The 26,586-nt window shown below is 34.1% G+C and overlaps 1 long non-coding RNA gene across 1 annotated transcript; it reads left to right on the top strand.

Moving 5' to 3' along the window:
* On the top strand, window positions 1–25,104 carry LOC139039926 (uncharacterized). Its single transcript, XR_011493327.1, has 3 exons — window positions 1–46; window positions 4,271–4,357; window positions 20,285–25,104. It is a non-coding gene; the product is annotated as an uncharacterized lncRNA (long non-coding RNA).
* The last annotated feature ends 1,482 nt before the right edge of the window (window positions 25,105–26,586 follow it).

Raw genomic sequence — 26,586 nt, 5'->3', positions numbered from 1 at the left:
AGGAGACCCATGATGGCCCCCAGGAGCAATGAGCACCCAGGCCAAGGTACCCGTTGAGCCCCTTGAGCTTGCTGCTTTGTCACTGCCTCAGAAGGTCACGGGCAAGTCCCTCTCAGATCCTAGCTCAGCAGCTTTTGCTTTATGAACTTTCAGACTCTTGGATTTGCCACGATGCTGTTGATTCTGTGGTTCTGCCTGTCACAAACTTCTCCCTGATTTCCAATGCTTCAATTTTTCTACAACAAACTCATCCCTGTCTCTGTTGTGTCAGGCTCCCCAACCCTGGGGGTCCATTTCTGTGACTCTGGTTAACAACTCCAAACTCAGAGAAGCTTGCGTCCGGTCTCTGTATAAAGAAAGGGAAACGAGGCAAGGATAACCAGAATGAAACCACCTCTGTGATGTATAGACCTTAAATTTTATTGGCCTCCAGGGCTATCGTCTTTCCAGTCCTGAGCCACAGACTCAAACAGGAATTACCAGGAGACATTTATGATTCAAAATTAACTTCCTTTGGCAGATCCCTATTGCCCTGGCTTGGAGTAAGTGCAAATGAGGCTATGATCAGGAATCTTTCCTTAATTCTTGAAGATAGTGCAGAATCTGCTGCTAAAGCAATAGCTTTCCCCCCACCCCTCAAATCCCTAGACCCTCTGGCAGAAGTTGTTTTTGATGATAGGATGGCCCTTTGTTATCTTTTAGCTGAGCAAGGAGGTGTTTGTGCCATGGGCAACACCACTTACTGCACTTCGACCGACAGTTTTGGAGAAGTTGAGACTCAGCTATGTAAGATCATTGAACAAGCCACTTGGCTTAAGAAAGTGCCTTCTTCAATGGGGTCTTTCTTTGACTTATTAGATTCTTCTTGGTTTGGGTCTTGGGGACCATGGCTCCAAAGTGCACTCCAGACATTGGAAATTGTTCTGCCTATGATAATCAGAGTAGTCTCCCTGGTGTACCGTATTCTCTCAAAAGTTTTAAATGCATGTTCACAGCCACTAACTACCAAGCAAATGATTTCCCTAAGACTGGAACATTAGAAAAGGAACAAAGAGAGTGACCAACTTAAAAAATATGAACCTGATGTCATGACCTGTAAATACACCACAGAGATTCAGCAAAAAGACGTCATGACCTGTGATTACCACAAAGAAATTCAGCAAAAAATCTGTAAGAACTCCAGACCAGTAGCTGGGAGTAGCACTAATGTCTTCAAATTTGAATTCATCTCTCAGTTAGGCTGAGACTCTGATCAAAAGGGGAGAGTATATTTTTGCTCAAATAAACTCAAATTTTTTTATATACCTCAGTTTATCTTTTAACGATACCTAGGAGTGGAATTGCTGTGTCATATGATAACTCCAGGTTTTGCATTTTGTGGAACTACCAAACTGTTTTCCAAAGTGACTGTATCATTTTTTAAAAGTTTCACCAGCAGTGTATGAGGATTCTGCTTTCTTCACCTCCTTAGGAACACTTGTTATTGCCAGTTTTTTTTCTTTTTAATTACAACTGTCCTAGTTTGTAAGAAATTAGTATCTTAGTGTGGTTTTGATTTGCATTCCCTTCATGACTAATGATGCTGAGCATCTTTTCATGTGCCCATTGGCTATGTCTGTATCCTCTTTGGAGAGTTATCTATCCCAAAATCCTTGCTTATTTGTTTATGGGTCTATTTGTCTTTTTGTTGCTAAATTGTAAGGGTTTTTTTTTAAGATATTCTGGATACAAATCTCTTATCAGATATATGATTTGCAAATATTTTCTCCCACCACATGAGTTGCCTTTTTACTTTCTTGATGTTATTGTTAGAAGCAGAAATGTTTTAGTTTTGATGATGTGTTATTTATTTTATATTTGGTTGCTTGTCATTTGGTATCATATTTTATAAACGACTGCCAAATCCAAGGTCACAAAGATTTACTCCTATGTTTTCTTCTAAGAGTTTTATCATTTAAAAAAATTTTAGCTCTCACATTTAGGTCTTTGATCCATTTTGAGTTAATTTTTTTTTATGATTAATGGTAGTATTCAAAGTTTATTCTTTTGTATGTAGACATTGCATGCAGTTTTCCTAGCACCATTTTTGACAAAAGCTATTTCCCCATTGAATAGTCTTAGCATCCTTGTCAAAATCAATTGACCATTAATGTAAGCATTTATTTCTGGACTATTAACTGTAGTCCATTGATCAGTGGGTCTATTCTTATGTCATACCACACTGTCTTGGTTATTGTAGCTTTATAGTAAGTTTTGAAATCTGGAAGTGTGGCCCTATCAACTTTGTTCTTTTTCAGGTATATTTTGGCTATTATGAGTCCCTGGCATTTCCATATGAATTCTAGGAAAAGAATTGTCAAAAGGCAGTCAAGATTTTGATTGAGATTGTATTGAATCTGTAGATCAATTTGGGAATTAATACTCTCTTAACAGTATTAATCCTTCTGATCACAAAAATGGTATTTAAAAATATCTCATATTTTACTTAAATATCCTCAAAATCCGGCCCAGCAATCTGGCCTGGGTATCTGCTTACAGCTGTTCACGTTTGTAGGGAACACGGTCTGTTGTTTCACTCTTTTCCAGATGCCAGTATTGGAAGATGTGTGTAGTCTGTTTCTGACATGCTTCCTCTACTTCTCTTTCTATGTAGAATTTTTGGCTGTTTGCAATATGAATGAAAGTCTGTGAAAGAAGGGCAAATTTGTCTTTGATTAACTAGTCCCTTTTTAAAAAGTAAACGTCTTTCAAGTATATAACACAGTGTTGTTAACTATAATCGCCATGCTGTACATTAGTTCCACAGAATTTATTCATCTTATAACTTATGTCCTTTGGCCAACATCTCCCTGTTTCCCCGCTCCCAGCCCCTGATAACCACCACCCTAGTCTTTGTTTCTATGGGTTCAGCCTTTTCAGATTCCACATTAAAGTGATATCATATAATACTTATCTTTTTCTGTCTGGCTCCTCTCACTTAGCACAATGCCCTCAAGTTTCATCCATGTTGTAGCAAATGGCAGGATTTCCTTCTTTCTCATGGCTGAACAATATTCCATTGTACATTTACATGCCCCACATCTTCTTTATCCACTCATCTCTTGATGGACACTTAGGTTGTTTCCATATCTTGGCTATTGTAAATAATGATGCAATGAACATGACATGCAGATATCTTTTCCAGATGCTGTTTTCATTTCCTTTGGATATATACCCAGAAGTGGGATTTCTGGGTCACATGGTGGTTCTGTTTTTAACTAATTAATTATTTTATTGAGGCAACTGGTTTATAACATTACATAAATTTTAGGTGTACATCATTGTATTTCAATTTCTGTGCATTTTAAATTTTTTGAGATACCACCATACTATTTTCCATACTGGCTGCTGGGAGAGTAGATCTTAAATGTTCTCCCCACACACACAAAAAAATGGTGATTATGTGACGTGATGGAGGTGTTAGCTGATGCTATGGTGGTAGTCAGTTTGCAATATATAAGTGTATCAAATCAACATGTTCCACAGCTTAAACTTATACAATGCTGTATGTCAATTATATCACAATAAAGCTAAAAGAGAAAACAATTAAACTTCTTGTTTGTTTGGATAACACTGGCTAAACAGTGACGTCCTTTGATTAACAGGCATCTGATGATGCTGGTTCCCTTTTGCAAGGAGTGATGTTTGTGTGAAGACCCAGAGGGGTACCCTTCCTACTACCCTGTTTTCTGGTGTGGGATACCTGGTAACCCTTAGAGCACTTTCTTCCCACATAAGCTCCAGCCAGTAGAGGTCTAGCTGATTCTCTCAGATACTGTGGTCCCTTTGCTTGGTAAGCAATCTTCTTTGTTAGGAAATTAGCAACATTTCTCAAACCCAGATCCATTTTGCCATGCTCTTTTGGTCCAGGGGAAATTCTCCCATCCTTTATCTATCCAGTGGATTCCATAGGCCTCCTCACTTCTGCATCCTCTCTCCACCTTGACATCCCTTTTCCATTCACTTTTCCTGTGATTAGAGTCCCAGATACAGAACAACAAGTGTATTCTGTAAGCATATGTCCAAACAGGAGAGATTACACTCCAAATCTTTAGAAGTGGTTCTCCTGGACACTTTTTTCCTTGGGTTTCAGGGAAAGAAATCATGCTTATCACTTCCATCGGGCAGAAGGAGGGAATCATCTCTCAATGAGAGTAGTCCACCCACAAAGCTATAGCTGCTCACTCCAAAGACTTTACGCCTCATTCTTCTCTAAACTTCTGTTTTTTAGGTTGTGGTCGTGAGGCAGTATTAGAGTGATAAGAGGACTAGAGCAGTGTGGGCAGCCTCCCAATTGCCTATGAGGGGTTTGGACATGGTGAGTTAAAAGCATTTAATCCACAACTTTGGGCCTCTTTCATTACCTCTTTGGGCAAAGGAAAATCACTTTCAATATCCCATTAATTATATTTTGAATGACTAAAAATGTGAAGTTGATTCATTTAGTGAGGTGAAGAATTATGAGCTGAAATTAATATTAGAAGATAGGATAATTTAGATTTATATTCATATTTAATGACATTACTGTGATACATTTTAATTCATCACCCATTACCGTATCAATGAACTTTGACATGTGACTTTGCAATTTCTCTTATGGAGGAGGCAGAGATATTTTCCCTGCTTCCTGTTTTGGAGTTTTCTCATGTGACTTGCTCTGGCCAGTAGAATCTTAGCAAATGTGACCCGTCTATAGATAGGGGTAATTCTGCTGCTCCTGCTCATCTGCCATGTCCACAGGTTCATGTCTCAGCTAACCTGCTGGAGTGCGACACATCACGTACTCCCAAAGTTCACTTATTAAATGTTTCATTTTTGCCAAGTTGAATATTGAGAGGTCATTAACTCAGTTGGAGAAATGCTTTTCTGGTTTTTAGTGAAAGATTGAAATACCTCACTGATTGACTTTCAACGGAATTCCAGTTTTTTATTTTCTACAGCTTCATGACCTTGGACAAGTGTTCCTTAAATATTTTAGCTTTTCCAGGTAGAGATGATGGAGGCTGAGCTACAGCAGTGATGGTGAGAGAGAAAAATTTACCATTTGAGGTATATGTATATGGAAAAGCGGAGAAGAGAGAAGGAGAAACCTGCCCCCTTGTTCTATTTCCGGCTCTGATCCCTTCCTGAGATCAGCTGGGACCCTGCTTTGGTGGATTTCCACAAGAGTGCCTGTACTTCATAATATGCTCTCCTTTATGGTGTAAATTAGCTTCGAGCATATGGATATAAATAAACCAAGGAGGTAAAATTCATTTCAGTCATTTGAACTATCGATGTGCACGGGGACCAGAGGTAAAGCATTAACTTCATCCGATTTGTGCTGGATGTTCTCTTTTCGGCCAAGACACAAAGTTCTAATTTATGCACTTTCCCCACATGTGTTTCCAAATGTGTTCAACAGAAGGTGTGTGAAGGGAGGTTTCTCTCTTCTTTTTTTAATTAAACCAGCACATAGAATTACAGTTACCAAAAGAATATTGAATTGAGTCCTTAGAGGAGAAAATAGACCTTTATGTAGAGAAAAAACAGAGGCTGGACATTGCCCTTGTACCTCTGGTTTGGTAGGGTATAAATAGGGTAGAAGGGAGAGTTAACAGGAATGGGAGAACTCTGCTTTTAATATCATATATTTCTGAAGGCTGTGTGACCACAAGATTGTCAGTGTGTTGCTGAATCTCAATGGATTTTTCTGTATTTTGGGGATGATAACTCGTTAGACTGTGTAAGTTCAAATGATGCAGTGGAGTAAATTGGGCGTATTATAGTCCTCTAATGTTTTACCCCTTGACACTCTTCTCAGGCTGCCCCATTAGTCCTGCCTGAGTGTTTCAGTGTTGTTTTCAAACATCAAACGGTGGCCCTCAGCAACACTTTATGCCAGTTCCTCAGCTTAATCCCTTCAAACCTGATGCTTTCTCTCTGAGAATGGTCTTCCCCCAGCTCATCACCAGGCAACCCTGGTTCTTCAGGCCTCATCTTAATATTGGTCTACGAAGACTGCTTCCTTCAACTGCTGAATTAAGTAGATCCTCACATTGTTCTTGGCACTCTTATCCTTTTTTTTTCTTTCCAGTCGTGCTAGAGTGGATAATTTTATTTTCTTGGTGCGTGTTTGCATTTACGTAATTTCTGTCATAGACATAGTTTCACGAGGGCAAGAGCAAACATGTTTCACCAAAACTATTTCCTCTGGGCTGAGTAGAATACATCACATTGCAGGTTAGTTATAATTGCTAACAGTGGCATTAATTCAATTCAATTGCCTGATAGGGACATTTCTCCTGTGAAATGTCTGTCATTATGAAATAGAGCACATTGCTCTCAGTAAAGTGAAAATAATCCAACTGGCTCACATCACTTTATTAAGAAGATAAAGTTAACTTCGCTGTTTAAAAATAATATCTGAATGCTTTAATTTTTTCTTTCTACCAAATAATTTAGGAATACTTTTTATTAATCAGTTAATTTAAAAAAAATACTATTTCTATCCTGGAAAACATTATTCTACAGCTGATACTCCAAGTTCTAAGCCATGGCCTTTGGTGAACTTCTACAACGCGTAGGTGACAGTGGGAAGTTTCAGATTTTGAATATTACTCCTTGCATGGTCGTAAATCTTCTGTCATCCCCTAATGACCTCATGGAGAACTTTTCAGCAGCCATTCCTCCTCTCCACTGCCATGTCCAGCTCCTTGACAATTCCACATCTGAAACCAATATTAAAATGAATGTGTCTGCTGAAGCCCTGCTGACGGTCTTCATTCTGATGGACCCAAACGCGAAGCCAGAGAAGTGCCAGTGCTTCCACTAGACATGGTGGCAACTCTTAGATCTCCATGTAACAACTGTGAATAACACTGAGCTGGAAACAGAGCCAGGCCTGGATGGGTAGACGTAGGACTGAAGGGTTTTTACTTCTACCATCATCCTGAGGTAATAGATTAATAGTAGGTGACCACGAGTGAATTGAGCATGAATCTATGACACCATCATCTCTCTTCCAGATTTCTCTAGCTATCTCTTCATTTGCTTAATCTTTTCATTGTGACCTTTCTTAAGTTCAGATATAATGATGTATCTTGCTTTATCTGTATCTATAATAATATGCTAAAACACTTAGCATGAGGCTGAATGTTTGATAGATTCAAAAATTATAGATATATAGACCTATACGTAGATTGATAGATAAATTGATGTGGTTTCAAAGCCAAGAACTATAGCCTTATATCTTTGACTTATACTTTGTATGCTGTGGACCTCCATTTTCATATATTTAAAAAGAGAATAAGAGCCACCTTTTACAAGACTTTTAATTGAATGCATTTGAGACATTCCTGTGTTATGATTAAGAGTTCAGTCCCAGGACTCAGGTTGTCTGGGTTAACATCTTAGATCTGTCACTCACAATTTAGCAACTTTCTATATCAATTTACTGATCTTTAAGGTAGAGTTACCTTATATCTTAGTTTCCCAGGATAATCTCAGTTTGTTATTATCCTGGCATAATTATTAAAAGCACTGATTTTCTACATAACATGATAATAACTGTCTCAGAGTTGTAAGGATTAAATGAACAATAAGTATCAAATATTTGCAAATTGCCTGGCACATAGTGCTCAACAAAAGTTAGCTGTTAGTGTTCTGTTTTGGTCCTGTGCCTGGGACATGATAAGTATTGCATATTATGCCAGCTATAACTAAGTCTGTCTTCATCAAAGGTAGAAATGAGAGAACTAAGCTTAAGAGAAGTCAAGTCCCTCCTCTGTAGTCACATGCCTAGTAGATGCTATAGCTGGAGTACACTCATTTCTGTATCATTTCAAGCCTTGGGTTATTCCAAAAACATACCAAGGTTCTTCCAGCTTGAAATTTAATTATTAAAAAGTATTAATTCAAGAAAGAATGGTAAATTCCTAATGAATCCACAGAAAAGTTTTCTGTCCACAGAAAAGTTTATTCAAAGAAGAAAGAGAAGAAGTAAAAATAAATTTGCTCCATGAGAGGCGCCTGGGGCAGACCTTCAAAATGCTAAACTCACTGAATCCCAATATAACCTTGAGAGGTTGGTAATATGGTTCAACAATTCTGTACCTGCAATTCTGAGAATCACATGGGTTTTAGAATCCATAAATTTTCATATTTCAACAGGTAAAAAATACTTCTACCATATATTCCACTAGGGTCTGGGATAACCCCTTATAATCAATCATTTTAATATTTAATCAGAGAAATGTATTACTCCCCACATTGGGTGGGATTAACACTTTAAAGACAGGTTAGGTCAGGATTTGCCCCAAATGAGTAGAAGACAGGTCAGGTTTTGCTGATAAATAAGTTAGGTAAAAGTTATATGACTTTCAGAGCTTTTTGTATTTTGCAATTAAGAAAACGGGACTGGATTTATATCTCTCTTTATCAGAAGAAATTCCACAACATTCTTCATGAGTGATGAATTTTAAGGAAAAGCATGAATATAAACTTCAGAAGTTTGTATTTTGTTAATCTGTTTTTCATTGTCATCCAGTATTCTAATTCTGCCATCTCTTTCCACCTGCTGGGACTCCTTCGGAATAATTTTTTTGTCACGATGATGAAAATTAAATCATAAGAAAATGTATCTAGTTAAGGATCAGTCCTAAGTCTTAGTTTAAATAATCCTGTGGCTTTTATAATCTTTATGTACTAACCACTAATAAGTTATATATTTGATATATTCTATTAAAAATACCTATTGCTATTATATTTTTAAGTATAGTTTTAAAATAAAATCATCTTCTTTATGTTAATCTGTTTATACATTTTGACACCAAGTGTCAACTCCCTCCAAAAATGGCATCTTTTCTTTTTATACTCTTCAGTGCCTTCATGTGATTTTAGTTTGCCTTTTTTCTGCATTTTTTCATAGTTTATAGTTTTATGCAAGATGATCTCCAGCTCCTCTATTTTCTGAAAGTGTTTATATTGGATTGTGTCTTTCTTTTCTTAAACATTATCTAAAATTCTAGCCTTCTTGCACTAGAATTTTCTTCAACAGAAGGATTTTAATTGTGAATTAAATTTAACTCTTAGAAAAATGAGCCATTTAGATTTCTATTACTTCTCGTGCCAGTTTGGTTATTTATGTCTTTTAAAAACTGTACCTAGTTCATAAAAGTGGTTGAAATTTTTTGTCCTAATATGTTTTATAACATTCTTTTATAAACCCGTTAATGTCTGTAGGATCTGTACTAATGAATTCTCTTTCATTCCTAAGACTATTGTGTGTGTTTTCCTCCCTCTCTCATTCTCTCTCTCTCCTTCCCTTCCTAGCTACCTACCTAATGTTTATAGATTTGATCGATCTTAAGCAAAAGTATCGTTTTATTGATTCTATTTTTCTATTTCATTATTTTATGTACTTATCATTTTCTTTCCATTACTTTGGAATTAATTTGTTCTTTTTTAGCTTATTAGGGCTGAAGTTTAGATAACTGACTTTAAATCATTACCTATTGTTTATTCATTTTTTATTTAATTGATTGCTTCTCTTATCTTTATTATTTTCTTCCTTCCTACTCACTTTGGTTTTAATTTGCTGTTTTTCAAGTCCAATAAGTTGAAAATTTAGCTTTGACCTTAGACAATTTTTCTCTTCTATTACAAACAGTGAAAACTTTTAAAGCTATGCATTTCCCTCTGTTTGCTTCAGCTGAATTCCACAAATTTGTTATGTTCTATTTTTATTACCATTCAGTTCAATACATTAAAAAATATCTGTTGTGATGTTCCCATCCAGGTTATTTAGAATATTTTAAATCTATGTACAGGTATTTAGGGACATTCCAGATATGTTTCTGTTATTAGTTTTTTGTTTTTATGTAATTGCACTGTAGTCAGAGACCCTAGTCAGTCTGAATTCAGTATGTTTTTCACTTAGTGGAACTTGTTTATGGCCCCAAATACGGTCAATTTGGTGAATATTAATGCGTCCTTAAAGAGCATGTATCTCGTGCAGTTGTGGAGTGGCGTGTTCTATAAAAGTTGATTAGTTTAAGCTGGTTGAGAGGGCTTATCAAGTCTTTAATTGTACTGAGATCCTTTCTCTTTCTTCTATCATTTAAAGAGAGTAAATGTGAAATATACAATTATAACGTAAGTTTGTATATTTATCTTTGAGTTCTCTCAGTTTTTGATTTTTGAAATTTTATCTATTGTTATATTTAGGGGTGTAATACTTTCTTGAATTGATTTCTTTGTCATTGTGAAGTTATATCTTTATCCCTTTTATAATAATTTATTTGAAGCCCACTTTGGCTAATACTAATATTACCATCCCAATATAATTATTATTAGTGTTTTCATGGTGAGAGTGTGTGTGTATATATATAAATAATATACAATTTTGTACCCCATATGTGCATATATTTGAATCTTTTATATTCAGTCTAAATTTTCTGTTGTATATTTGAGTCCTTATGCCATTTATATTTAATGTAATAATCACTATGATTGGATTTAAGTATACCATCTTTCTACCTATTTTCTATTTGTTTCATTTGTTCTTTATTACTTTTTCTCTTGATGTTTCTTGCTTTGTTTGTGATTGCTTGGATATTTATTTTAATACCTTTTATATCTCCACCATAGTAACTGTCTATAGGTTTTTATATTGTTTTAGTGTTTTTTTAATGGTTTAAAATATGCCTTTTAAACTTTTTACAGTTAACTTTCAAGTAATATTATACCACTTAATGTAATATAAGAATTTTATATCGCTACATTTATTTTTCTTTCTGTGTGTCCATTGTGCTAATGTTGTGTATAATTTACTTTTATACATATCTTTTATAAATACCGAAACAAATTGTTACTATTTTGGCTCTAAACAGCCAATTATATTTCAATGAATTTTTTAAAATTAAGAAAATATTCTTTAATATTTTCTCAATTTCTTAGCTATTCTCATGCTCTACTTTTTCTGACTATGGGCCTACAATATTTCTGTATAAAGAAACTTCAACAGATAATAGTAAACATTTACTAGCAAATTTGAAATGACTGTATTTTATTACTATTTGTGGTTGTTCATAAAGAACTTATGACTTCAATGCATTTTCTATGAATACCAACATTTTCAAATACTTTCTTTATAAATCATTCAGAATTTATTTTATATAACAAATACTGAATGTAAATTGGGGGCAATGATATTCTGCTTGGTATTTTTCTTCGTGTTAGACACAATTATTTGCACATAAACGGTGCTCAACAAGTGCTTTTAGATATGAATTATTTGATTTGTAGGCAGAAAAACGTAGCCAAGATGTGAAATTTGGTCTGCATGACAAGAAACAGTAGAGAGTTCTATATAAGATCTCTCAAACTAAATGTCAAAAACAGAGTTTGGGATGATTGAAATATTTTATCTTTTACAGTAACACATTATGTTTTCTTATTTTTGTATTTCAAAATCATTTTTATATACACTATTCACATCATCCTCACAGTAACCCTCTAAGGTAAGAAGGGCAGATCCCAACATCCTACTTCAAGGGAAGGAACAAACCTTGGAGAGACACATAACTTGCTCAGTGTTTAACCATTGGTAAGGTACTAACAGTGTACCTTGGAACCAGTGTATCCTGGTTTTAATTCCAGGACTTTTCCTCATGTGCACCAAATGTTCTTCCAAACCATAAAAAGTGGGTCATGAATTGACATAAGAAGGACATATCTCAGGATTTGCTCTAAAGAGAATAAATGTGAATTAGCTCTTTATCTCATTGAAGCTGTCCAAAGACAACATTAGCACTCTGTGGTATCTTGAAGGTCACTGATCTCTTCTTCTTTGTTACTGGTTTTCTTACCGTTTTTGTCTCTTAAATGAAAGAAAAAGAAATGGCAGAGGTCATTGTAAATGTTGGATATGGTGGCAAATAAATAACAATGCAATTAATTTATACTTCATAATGTATTTATAAATCACCCCTCAGTGTACTATCTTCTCACGGCAACCTGTTGAAGTGGCTTGCCAAATTATTCTCATCACAGATAAGGGCTGAGAAGCTGAAAAGTGTAAGTAAATTTCTCAGAGGCATGAAAGTATTCATTTACATCCAAGAATAGTATCATGATCTCTTCCCTTGAGGTTCTATTTTTGGAGAAAAAAGTTGTGCAATTATCAGAAGAGACTCTGTAGCCGAATTCCCTGGGTTAAAATTCAAAGAATTCTTAAAAATCCAGCTCTCAGCTTTCTTAAGGTTTAGGCCTAAAGCTAGCACAACATTACTTCTACCACATGCAAATGTTTAAAATGAGTCACAGGGTTATCTGGGATTCAATGTAGGAGGGGGTTATCCAAGACCTAAATAGTAGGAGGGGTGTTTCATTAGGAGCCATTTTTGGAAACTAGATGCCACACAGCCAAATATGGAGAAAAGGCTTGAGCAGACCCTTCACAAAAGAATTAGAATTACCAATATGTGCATAAAATGTTGTTGAACATCATTTGTTATCAGGGAAATATGAACTACAACCAAAATGAAATGTCATTCACACCTACTAGGCTAAAACAATACCAATCATTGACGAGGATGTGGAACAACTATAACATTCACATAGCTGCTGAGAATTTAAAACAGCACAAACAAGTTGGAAAATAATTTGGCATTTTCTTAATAAACTTTTACATACACCTATCTTATACCCTAGCAATTCCAATCCCGGAGATTTACCCATGAGAAATAAATACATATTTTAATGGAAAATCTTTTAGAAAAATACTTACAGCACTTTTACTCGTAATAGTCAAAACCTGGAAAAATTCAGGGGTGAATTTATAAAGTGGTGAATGTATAAAAGAAACTGTAATGTACTCAGAACTCAGAAAACTATTAAGCAATAAAAAGGAACTAACTCTACATAATACACACACAACAATGTGGATATATAAAAACACTTTGTTGGGCAAACAAGCCAAACAAAAGAATACATACTGTATGGTTTAATTTATATGAAGTTCTAGAAGAAAAAAATTAAAGCTAGTGTGGTAGAAATTAAGTCAGTGGTTTACTGGGAAGAAGGGAGATTGACAGCATTGGGGCACAGGAAAACTTTCTGAGGTGATTGAGGCATTGGTTGTCTTTTTCTACATATTTAAATTTTTGATTAGGGTGAATATACGTATAGTTTTTAGAGCTTATCAAGCTTATTTAAAATCAGTCCATTTTTAATGTATTTTATATTATGTAAATAAAGTTGATTTAATATCTTTAAAAAAGGAATTGCACAAGTTAGTCAATCTCTCTGTACCTTAGTTTCCTCTTCCAAAAAGTAATTATAATAATCACACGTCTCAAAAGAGCTGTTATGTAAACAAAATCTGTAATAGGATTAGAACAGTGCTCACTACATGGTCAAATCTATAATATCTAATTATTACTTTTATCTTTATCTTAGCACTCCTCTGATTTGCTGTAGTAAAAAGAAAGGAATGTAATTTTAAAAACAATAATAATGGGTTAACCTTAGTTTCATAGTTTTCATATAGAAGGTATTTTGGTTGTAAAGGATTGAAATAGTTATGTTTTTACTCATCAATTTTATATACGTTCGATGGATCCTCATTTGACTTAAAATATGTCAGATAAGTTTTTGAAGATGCAGAGTAGGTAGATGAGTGTTATTGGCCCAGTGACACAGGAAGTTTCTTCCTCCAGCCTGCCAAATGTGGTGCTATCCCAAAGTGTGAGTACCTTAGGACATTTTAAATATTTTGAAACTTGGTGTTGAGGGCGAGATTAAAATCTGCATTATTTTGATAAGCCTTGTAAGGAGTAGAGTGGTCTCCTGAATCTCTTCCCCATGCCATATGCCACTGCCCTATTCCCAATTTGCAGAAGATGCAGGAGGAATTTTTTAGAAAAACTAGATTCAGCAAATCTAGTCATAGAACTTACAAATGTGATATCTCTCAAGATGAAGGGATTGAATGAAATATAAACGTGAATTTTGAAATCCTGCCTATGTACCCACCCTGTTCTCTGTGTTCATAATAAAGTCATTATAGATTATGCTTCCCATGGGAAGGATAGGTGACATATTTCCTGTTAACCCTCACCAAAGGTAGGATAGCAAGGACCCCTGAAAACCTGGAGGATCCAATCCTCTACAAAATGGATGGTCTCAGAGAAAACCATTTCTCTCTATAGAGACTTTGTTCTTTTTTGTAATTTCTTTTCACATTCTTACACTTTTAGTTTTCCATCATGATTTTAGAATCTTTTTTGCCAATTTTAATGAAAATTCTTTTTGGATTTTGATTTTTGTTATGGTCTGAATATGTCCACTCAAAATTAGAGTCCTAACCCCCAGCATTCTAGAATGTGACTATATTTGGAGGTAGGAGTTTAAGGAGGTAATTAAGGGAAAACAAGTTCCAATGGATGGGCCCTAATCCAACATGACTGTTGTACTACTAAGAAGAGGAGATTGGAACACAGACACACACAGACAGAAGACTGTGTAAAGACACAGGGAGAAGACGGCCATCTGTAAACCAAGGAGAGAGGCCTCAGAAGGAACCAAACCTGCCAATGTCTTGATCTTAGACTTCTGGCCTCTAGAACTGTGAGGAAATAAATTTCCATTGTTTAAACTACCCAGTGTGTGACATTTCTAGGAAACTAATGCAATTATATTTTCTAGAATATGTAGATATGTTTGGGCAAGTTAATATTATGATAATATAATTCCTTATTATTGGATAGTTGATATTATGATAATATAATTCCTTATTATTGGATAGGTATTGATATTTCTGTATTAAGTACTTCATACAAACGTAATTGCAACATTGTGAAGTGTGAAAAATTTACAGGAATTATCATCCACATGTAAAATAGTAATGCCAATATACACACTGTATCAAATATTTAACTGACTTCTATGAATAAATAAATATTCACCATACTCATCAATTATATTGGGATTTTTCAACTGTGTTGAATTTCTCAAAGGAAAAAAACACAAAAGGACACCTTTTTCCTCACCTTATTTCCACATCCTCTATGGTGTCTGGGAGTGGAAAATTCAAAGTCTCTGGTAGGAAGTAGACACAGATGGAGCCCACAATGGGGAAAATGGCACACAGAATCATTGGCAACGGTTCAGAATACTGTCTGGTGAGCAATACTAGAGAGCACGGTGTTGAGGCCAGACCATTAATAAATATAATCAAACCCTATACTCTGGACCTTAAGAAAACATTCTTTAAATAAATCTCAGTCTTCTCTTGGTGACTTTTATCTGTAAAGCCTTTCTTGACAACCTCAATACAAGGTCATCTTCTTCTTGTTGAATTCTATTAGCACTCAATATGTATATTGTACCTTATGAGTAAAGTCAAGATATAATGGTGACAATTTACAATTGTATTTGTTTCTCTACTTTATAATACTTCAGTGGTTCTCCCTGTGCTGAAAATGAAACCTAAATGCCTTATTAAGGTCATTACTACACAGCCAACTTTAGCTCATGGTGTGTAGTTTTCCCCCCCTTGTATGTTCAGTTTCAATCGCACTGGCCTTCTGACAATGTTAAGATTGTCCTGTGTCATGGCTTTTGGTTAGGACCCGTTTTTTTCACCTCACTTCATATACTGGCTTCTGCCTGGCCTTTGGATTACAGTTTAAATGTAGTTTATCCAGTTAGAGTAGGTCTAACGCCTCTTGGTGCTTCACACACACCTCATTCTTGGTCCTATGAAAAACACTGTTTTTCCTTCAGATCATGTATATGAAAGTGGAATTTCTTTGATATTTATGTTTTCTCATTTATTGTCACTGACTACTACTAAAATAGGTTTCTGAAGGAAAGCCCTGTCTTCTACGTTCTTGGACTTATTGTCAGTGCCTATATCTATGTCTAACTCATAGAAATTCCCTCCCTCCTCCTCCCTTTCTTCTTTTCCTTTCTTCCTTCTTCTTTCTCCTCCTCTTCTTCTGTTGAAATTTGCTTTAATTAATAAACTATACGCCCTTCAAGAGCATATGCACTAACACGTTATTTATCACATTGTATACCCTGCATTGTGTGTCCCTTGCAATTGTAAGTGAATCATTTTGGGTCCCTGTTTTTCTCAATGATTTTGAAGTGCTGCCATCCTTGAAATGTTTTTCATATCAAAAGAAAATGATCCCTTCATCTATGAGAGTCTACTCGATTTTGGAGAGAGAGTATCATGAGTTTCATAGAGAGTCCATTGAATATTTAATGGATTCACATTAAGAAAATTTTTAAAAATGAGATGGATCTCAAAGAACAAAAAATGGGTAGACTTTTCACATGTTGAGTTTGATATTGGGTCTGATATCCCATAAATATTCCATTGCTTTGAATTATAATATATTGTGAAACTTTTTTCAGTAATTTGTGTATTACAATGATCAGATACAGTTTTTAAGTAAAGTTCAGCTTAAATCATGTTATAGTTTAAATTCTGAGGCAAAAATACAAAAATAATATTTAATTGGGTCTATGGAATTGGGTATTGATGGAAAAGCTTAGACGTAGGATAAAGGCAGAGTGGAGGTGAAAACATCTAGTGAATAAAATCATATCTTGACAAGAAAGCCTAATAGGTTTTTGATGAACATGCTTGTGGAAGTGCGAGGGATTAAGTGGAAAATTTCTGGGGACAAGTAGTTGTGATTAGTTGTGAAAATATCAGAAATTTGAGAAAATATTGTACACCATCTATGGTAATCAAAATTTTTGCCAAGGGATATTTTAAAATAACCATGGTAATTAGTTGAATTTCTTTTGAGTAGAAACTTCATTTAGACTGATTTAAATCTGTAGCAAATTCAAGGAAACTCTCATTTGCGGTCTTAGTAAGGAGAGCCCAGGGGCTTACCTGATCCCTATGGGTGTGAGTTCATGATTGTAGATGGCACTCATGCTGACATATATTGACATGGATCCTTTTCCCAAGGTAGCAATTCCTACTTGTTTAAAAGGTGTGTCTATGAGGTTAAGTGAAAGTCATTAGTAATGCCTCGGTCAATGTGATGAAACATATAAATTACCTAGCATGAATAACGTTGTCTACCTTAGATTCTTTATAATGAGCCTCTTTAAAAAATCTTTAACAAATTTTTTTAATTTACTTTTATTTTTTTAAATTTTTTCAGGAAGATTAGCCCTGAGCTAACATATGCCTCCAATCTTCCTCTTTTTACTGAAGAAGGCTCTGAGCTAATGTCTGTGCCCATCGTCCTCTACTTTACATATGTTACACCTGCCACAGCATGGTTTGACAGGCAGTGCATAGGTCCATGCCCAGAATCTGAACAGGCAAACCCTGGGCTGTCAAAGTGGAATGTGCGAACTTAACTGCTGTGCCACCAGGCAGGCCCTATAATAAGCCTCTTTTTAATGAGTACATATAGCATTAATAAAAACTATTTTTTATCGATTTCTAGTAGCCGTATAATAATTTACATCAGTGTTCAATCATTCCACACAGTTATTTTGTTTAGTTCAGAGTTGTGATAATAATGATGAAGATGATGATGACGAATCGACAATATGGTGAAGGAAATATATGCTTTCTTTCTTGCCTCAGTCTTTCACATAACTATGAAGTTATTATTATTCCGGTGTCCTAACAGTTTTTAGAAAGGTTCATTTCCCAGTATCATCTTCCTAGAGTCTGAAATTGAAGCCATTTTAAAATTCTCTCACAAATTCCTGATAAACTGCCATTATGGTTGTCCAATGAAATTTGCCTGTAATTTGAATGTAATTGAAGGTCTCTGTCTTCTATGAAATAAAAATTCTGTCAGATCATGAATAGACGTAAGAGATACAAGAAATTTTGCAACATGCCTGAAGGCATCTAGGATTGTTCTCTTAGAGAACCTCAGTTAAGTGTAAATTCTTCTAAAATTACCAAATATTAGAAATATCCTTCAGTTTCACTGTTATTTACAAAGAGAAGGGTGAGTTGGTGAGGAGTTCTTGTACCTGTTGATAATGTATTCACATTTTCAAACCATTGAGAAGAGTAAGTACTTATGTTAGATCTGAAAAATGTCTATTGACTGTGGGTTTTCCTGAATTATGACAAAAATGTAATGGAGATTCCTATTTGAATAAATCTTTGTTACAGCCAAAGTACAGATCTTCCTTGACTTATGATGAGGTTACATCCTAATAAACCCATTGTAAGTTGAAAATATGTCAAAAATGCATTTAATATACCTAACCTACTGAACATCACAGCTTAGCCCAGCCTACCTTAAATGTGCTCAGAACACTTACATTAGCCTACAGTTGGGCAAAATCTTCTAAGCCAAAACCTATTTTATAGTAAAGTGTTGAATATCTCATGTAGTTTACTGAATACTATATTGAAAGTGAAAAACAGAGTGGCTGTGTGCATACAGAATGGTTCAGCGTTTTGGTTGTTTAGTCTTGTGATCGTGCAGCTGAGTGGGAGCTGCAGCTCACCTCCACTGCCCAGCTTCACGAGGGAGTATTGTACCACGTGTTGCTAGCCTGGGAAAAGATCAAAATTTAAAATTCGAAGCACGGTTTCTACTGTGTATTGCTTTTGCACCATTGTAAAGTTGAAAACTGAAGTAGAACCATGTAGGTTGAGGACCATCTGTATTTAAATATTTTCTCTCAATAGCCTGAGACCCCCCAGTTTCCATTTATCTCAGTTAAAATTCAAACACCATTCCCTTTAAATTCCAAAGGACACCCCAACCTGCCTTCCACCAGGTATATAATTCAATTTTTTGTTTATTAGATAAAACTGAGGAAATTCTTTCTTTCATTACTATCTTTAATCTTCAATACCAGGTCTTTCGTTGTGCTCTTGAATTTACCCTTTCTTGAATGATTAAAGATTTTGATATTGTTTACTATGTCTCTTTGTCTCAATTGGTAAATTACTTGTCATTTAGAAAAAACATATATAAATATATATAATTTCCCAGCCTTAAAGATACGTAGCCTCTCTCTACACACTCACACATCTTGGACTTGGATTGTGCTCTTAATTTTTAAAAATAATTTTCGTTAGTCTTTTCTAGCACTATCAGGAAAACCAAATGTATACTCCAAACCAGTTAAGTACCTCTTTCACTGCTGCTTGCAACTGTCGCTGGAGTTCTTTCTGATGCTTCACACAGAATGCTTTGACCAGGACAGTTCCAATTTGCATCTTTTGAACTGGCATAATTATTAATTGCGTTTTCCTTTCACTCTCAAGTGTGTTACAGTCTGGATGATAAATTATATTACCACCCTAACCAAACGGCCTCTTGAATACAAGAAACCCCAAACTGAAATCATTATCCATCTTCCTAACCTGCTTCTCTTCTCTTCCTATATCAGTAAATGGAATCCCCATCTACCATCCATAAGTGGGAAAGCTAGGGCTCATCGTGGACTCAACCTCACATTTCTTCACAGAGCTGACCATTCAACGTCTTTTGCTAATTTCGTCTTCTCTTTTTCATTTGGGAACTCTATTATATTACTGGTAGGAAAACAAGACCACTATATTCCCAAAGAACCCAGGGAAAATTTTTTTTTAGCATTAGCCAATTACGTTTAATGATTTTTTATACACTTCCACAAAGTAAGCTCCTCGATGGCAGAAAACATATCTCATTCATCATTTTTTGTCAGGAGCCATCCCTATCAAAAGTCTGTGATGTTATGAATAATGAATAAATGTTTCTTGAAGGGAAATAAATATAAAATTTATTTTTATGTTTAAATATCATACGTGTAATAGGTACATTAACTAAATTAATGTATTAGTTATGTAATGTATTAAATCGTATATAATACAATTATATTAGCTACTATGTCAACAAATATATTATATTTTATAATAGAACTATATTACATAATCTAATTTACTCTATATTTTAATGTGTTATATAATATAGTTGATATATTACCAAATAATTTAATATATATTTTAATTATAAATTAATATAATATAAAAAATATATAAAATTAAATATAAATATGCATATATATTACACTCTACTGTTTTATTAACATTGATGTTGAAATACCTAGATCATGACACCAAGCTGCAGTGAAGTTATTGTCCATACATGAATTTGGTCAGAACATAGACTATTTAACAAATTTTTCAGATAACACTATTAACATCCTCTATCTTTTTTTCCAAAAACTATCATTCTTACCTTGGGGTGTGAATACGTCGATGAAGGTAGAACACCAGCGAAGAAAAGGACAAAAGCTGTCAAAGGCCGGCATTCGAGGACCTTCATTGCAAGAAAAGAAAAACTTCATTGCGAAGTCTGCAGCTCCAAGGAAAGCCTGAGCCAAGAACATATTACTCCCTAAATTTTGTAAATCAAACATCAGTCCATAAAGGAAGAAAATCACAGAAAATCTGTAAAAGGGAATAGAGAATGAAAGACGTTTAAAAAATATCTTAATGTCACTTTTCCTATATTTTGAATATTATATTTTTTCATTACGAATACATCGTGCTATGAAAATTAGAGATGCTATAAAAAGCAAAGATAAAATGATATCAAACCTCTCTTCCACAAAAGCACAAAGACAAAAGGAAGTGAAAAAACCAGATTTTTGTGCCAAACAAAAGGTTTGCTATGGAGGACAAAAATTATCTTTGGGATTTTCAGTTTGACGAGGTGGACTGAACTGTTACTTGCTCACTAAGACTGGGAAAATAAAGGCTTAAGTCCTATTTTTACTTGGTGACCACTGACATTTTTGAAATAGTTTTGTGTCTTAAATTTATGCATGTTGTACATCTCTGAAGAGATAGCAATTTACTTATTTGAAGAATAGTGGGCTTTTACTGTATTTCTGGCCCTCAGTTTCTATATTTCTGAAATAATATTTTTAGTGTTTTCCTCAGGGTTAAATGAGTTATATCATGAAGCCTGTAAGTAATGTCAGTCTGAATAAATCTTACAAGTATTTAATTAAAATCATTATACTGAGAAAAAAAGAAAATCTTATCCCTTTCTGTAAAGATTGTTTTTAAAAAAGTTCTTACAGTTGGAAAAGTGCTTCATGATGGAAAAATGTTAACAGGATAGATTTCTACATACCAGTGTAATATATTACATAAAAAACAATAATTAAGGAACATGGTATTTTAAGGCATAGGTGGGACATCTGAAAATAAGGCCATATGCATGTTTTATTCACATTCTCTGGTGGCAGTGCAATTAAGACAGACAAAGGTCAACTATAAAAGTGCAAGAAAATTCTATTTTGGAAATTAAGAGATATACTTCTCAATAATCAATGTGTTAAGGAAGAAGTCATAATATAAATTAGCAAATTTTTTGAACTAAAAGGTGATTAAAACAGTACATAATGTGTTTGACTCAGATAATGTAGTATTTAGAAAGAAGATTTTAATTCTTAGAATAAAAGGCATCAAATTAATGACTTCAGTACTTTTCACAAGAAGTAAGGATCAGCAAATGAAGAAGGAAAAGAAGAAGAGAAGAGTGGGAAAAATTGAATCAAAAATGTAAAATAGAAGAATGAGATGATAGTTGCGTATTTTGAGAGAATTTTTATGTTTTGGTCTTTGCTGGGTTGATAACTATTATCTCTCGGGATTAAGGAAAATGCTTTAAACAAAATAAATTTCACCTTGGAGAACTTATAAGTATTTTAAATTAACATGTTCAAATGATATCAATTAAAATATATCAATTTTGATTTCATAAAATAATAACCATAATGATAATTAAATCTTCAGCATGTTGATACCATGTAGACTACAGAGGTAAAGATCCTTTCTTAAAGGGAAGAGTATAGACATAGTGTATGTGGAATTTTTCTGTTTTTCCTGTTCATGTATGCATTTATTCAGTCATTTATTTATATCACTACAAACACACATATATTTGATTCTTATGTGGGTTATAGTCCAATACTATGTTATTTATTGTATTGGTCAAATTATTCCAGCTTTGTCCACTGGGAACTTTCAATTGGCCCCTTGGTCTCTTTGACATTATGATATACCCCCATCATTATGAATGTGCTTTGTTTTTCCTCAGTACTTTCTTTTTCTGATCCTACAAGTTACTCTTGGCTCGTGTATGTTTTTAACTCCAGCCATAGAATCAGCTGTTTCTCCAAGGGGCCTTGTTTGTTTTGTGTTCTTTTAATTTATTGGAAAATGGAGTCAGAAATCACGAACTAGACACTAGGTGTGCTCATGGTTACTGGAATGTCATTGTTTCTAGGCTCTTTCAGCTGACAAAGCAAGGAAATACAAGCTTGTATATATGCTTCCCTATAGATGTTTCTATATTTATCAATTTTGTATCTATATTAGTCTAAACATAGGTTCAAACTGAGGTCTCCAACTCTAATCGAGTCCAAGCCGGTCTATTCCAGTCATCCTCCCTTGCTTACTTGTAACCTCCCTCTCCAACAATGAGAAACCTGGCTCCCATCGTCCATAATCCATTTCCTTATCTGTTCAATCCTTGTGTCTATGTTCAGAAGTTTTAGAGTTGTTAACCTGTACCCCTATGAGAAACAACTTTACTAACTATAGTACACTGCTTGTGTGCAGTTCATTTTGTCCTTTGTCTTATAGTTTCCAGTCATTTCTAAAATTACTTAGGTCAGAGGCTGGTCCCATGGCTTAGTGGTTGAGTTCTGCGAGCTCTGCTTTGGCAGCCCAGGTTTCAGCTGCTGGGCATGGACCTATACCACTCATTGGCAGCCATGCTGTGGCAGTGACACACATACAAAATAGAGGAAGACTGGCACAGATGTTAGCCCAGGGTGAATCTTCCTCAAGCAAAAAGAAGAAGATTGGCAACAGATGGTAGCTCAGGGCAAAACTTCTTCAAGAAAAAAAAATTGCTCTCTGGAGTATACTAAAAACTCAAATAAATAAACAGATAGATAAACAAACAAATAAATAAAATTACTTACATCAGCATGTTTTTTTCCATCCCCTTCAGGAGGTTATGCCATATAGCCATAATAAAGTCAGATTCATTAACACAGTCTGCAGTCTATCCTAAGATTCCCCCAACCTCCTAACAGATTTCTTAAAAGGTTGCATGTGTCAATTAAAGTGATGTATGTACTATAAAATTATATGGGTTTTGAAAAATGCATGGTGTCATTTGTCTAATACTAGACTACCATACAGAATAGTTTCACAGTAGTAAAAAATGTACTTTGCCTAGTTAAACCACCCTTCTCTTCAATCTCCTGACAAATGCTGATCTGTTTTCCATCTCTATAGCTCTGCCAGCCTTTATTTTTAATTATAACATTTGCCACCCCTTGTCATGTAAATATTTGTTTGCCTATTTTCCTTTTTCCCCTCCTAGAAAGTATATTTGATGACAGTGGTGGCTTTATCTGTTTTGTGCACTGCCAGATCCACAATGCCTAGAAGAGTAATGGACGAAAAAGGGCTAAATAAATATTTGATGAAGATTTGTAAATTTAAACCATAAGCAACATTTTGGAGTAAGTATCATAACAATTTTATAATTAAACAGGGTAAGCGTTTACCCAAGATCACATAGCTAGCCAGTATTGTAATGAGAAGTTGAGCATAGTCTTTTGACTCAAAACATAGTACTGTTGTCCACTGTGGAATGGAATATTGCTTCCTAATGTAAATGGAGTTGGCCTTCTCTCCCGAGCTGTGCTATCAATTACCCTTACTCTCTTAGAATCATACCATCAGTCTTCTATGAAACAATGAGTTTTCTGCTGATTTATCTTCCCTCAACTTTCTACAAAACATATATACTTTCAAACAATAGGTCTAGATTTTATTCTGCTTCACTTCCGCAGTGAAACTTGAAGTTTGTTGAACTGGCATGCTCTATGGCATTGGCATGGTTCTGGTTGATGTTATCTAAAAGTTATAGAATGAAGGTAAAAGTTACAAACCTCAGGAAACAGGAAAATGGGTATCCTGCACATGATGAGACTTGCAATGACCTTTATTTTCTTGGAACCATGTTTGAGAAAAGTGAGTTCTTTCATTGCAGATTGTAAAACCTTCAAAGTGAAAATGTTATGACATATTGAAAAACATTAATGGAAAAAGAAAAAAGTAACAAACATTTATTAACTTATCATTTCCCCAGAATTATTTCATATTCTTCACATCATTTTACAATCCTACTCAAGAACAAGATAAACATAATTTCTTTGCTAAAGAAATGCTATTTCACTTGAAAATGCATATTGCTCTTTATAAAATATTTCCAACTTTTCATCTTGCTAAGTTGTGTGCAAATCCTGTGAAAAAGTTCGGCGATTATTAATATGCAATTAACCTAACTTCTTTGGGTTAGAAAAAGTGTCCTCAAAAATACAGAAGCATCAACTATGTATATAAAATGATACATTTTACTATATTATATTAAGAACATTTGTCCTTATAACATCCTAAAAGATGGAAAATATAAGGCACAGGGCATAGGAAATTATTTCTTACACATATCACCAATGAAAGCCTCGTATCCAGAAAATATACACCATTCAAACCAATTGTGAAAATGCAATCAATATAATTAAAAAATTACAAAAAGATTTGAACAGACATTTCATAAATTATGAAACTTTAAGCTTATGAAATCATACTCCACTCCTTTTTAATAATCAAAGAAATATCCACCCAGAACAATGTGGAAGAAACTTATAAACAAAATCTTGAGTGAAATAATTATGATAATTTAATGAATGTCAATGCTATGATTCCTTTTAACACATAGCTCAAAAAAGAGGCAAAAGTGAATGGTATTGTTTTTGGATACAAACAGGAAAAGCAAGAAAACTTCCATAAAAGATACACTAGATTTTACTTAATGGAGGGAGCATCACCTCATCAGGAATGGAAATAAAAGGTTGCTTCAAGGATGACATTTTCTATTTCTTGAATTGGTTAGTAGTTATAAGCACCTTTGCATTATAACTTTTTGTTAAACTGTCTACATATATTCTATGCTCTTTCCAATAAACGTATTCACAAAAATGAGTGCTTTAAAATATATATACACATTACAATAGTATGTAAAAATAATAAAAATTTTGAACATGTTAATGAAAAAGTTTCACTTTTGTAAATATAGATAACTTTTAACAACTTTCAAATACTAATTTGTCTATATTTAGAAATATATATTTACTAATTATTCTTTAAATTCTATATAATGTTAATCTAATGTCAAAAAAAGCACATCAATGTTTTTGAAGAATGCTAAAATTACTTTCAAAAATTTATTCTCAAATTCATAGTGAAAACAAATCTGCAAGTAGTTAAATCTATCTTGAAAAACAGTAATAAAGACTAGCATATTAACCTACAATTATTAAATCACATGTGAAAACTTACTGTTAAAATCATTTTGTACAGCTAAAGAAATAAAAATTGGATCAAAGGAGAAGAAAATAAGGTCAAAAATGATGTCTATATGTCTACACAGGAATATCTGATTTACAATAAATGTCAGATATTTATTGACAGATCTGAGAAAAATGGCTTAGTATATGGTAAAAATAAAGGTCAATCCCTTATATATGTATAAAAATCTCAAGAAGAATTTAAAATGTTACTATAAAGACATAAACTCTAAAGCTAGCCTAATGGAAGAAAATGCAGATTCTCTTATGAGCCTGAGTTGAGTGACAACCTCTTAAAAATAATAAAATCCACAAACCAGAAGGCAAATAGTGGATTTCAATATCACAATTAAAGGTTTAGTTTTATCAATGAATACAACAGAATATATTAAGAAATGAACACATTTAGAGAATTTACTTACAATATTTAGGCAATGATATCTATGTTAATCAAACAATTCGTGCAAATCAAGGAATATGTAGGAGACATAAGAGAAAAATCTTCAAAGAAATAATAGTAATATAATAATAAAGAAATAATAATAAAAGTGGTGAACTCATGGTATGGAATATATTTATTAGTAATCAGAGAAATATTAAGTAAATAACCACGTGCCACCACGTTGAAATAATTCTGATTGGCATTAACAGAGATATCCATCACATAATTTTTCTTTTGATGCCATGGGGTTCATTTAATTCATAATCCATGTGTCTTTAAGGGTCATTTAATTTCAGGTATTAGCACAGGTAATAATTCATTATTATAGGAATGGATAAGACAAATGTGATATTAATTCATGGAATACTGTGCTCCAGTTAGATATGATCAATTAAGTCTAATATAACAATGACCAAAGATCTCAGGACCAATGAGCCCAGTTAATACATAAGAGACAAAATGTTCTGTTGTAGAATAATATCTTTGTAAATAAAGCATAGAAGAGCATAAAATAATACTGTGTACTTTAAAAAAAAACTGCATAAAACACAGTAAGATTGCTGCCCATGTAGAGGTGTGGTGAAAAGATAATGGAATCTAGGAAAGAAGAGGAAAAAACATGCAGGATTAAAAGAAATGATGAGACGTTCCATGAAATGGAGTGTGACAAATCTAAGTCTCTA

Source organism: Equus asinus, chromosome 12 (assembly GCF_041296235.1).
Source record: "Equus asinus isolate D_3611 breed Donkey chromosome 12, EquAss-T2T_v2, whole genome shotgun sequence".
Lineage (NCBI taxonomy): Eukaryota > Metazoa > Chordata > Mammalia > Perissodactyla > Equidae > Equus > Equus asinus.
This window is presented reverse-complemented; position numbering and strand designations above follow the sequence as displayed.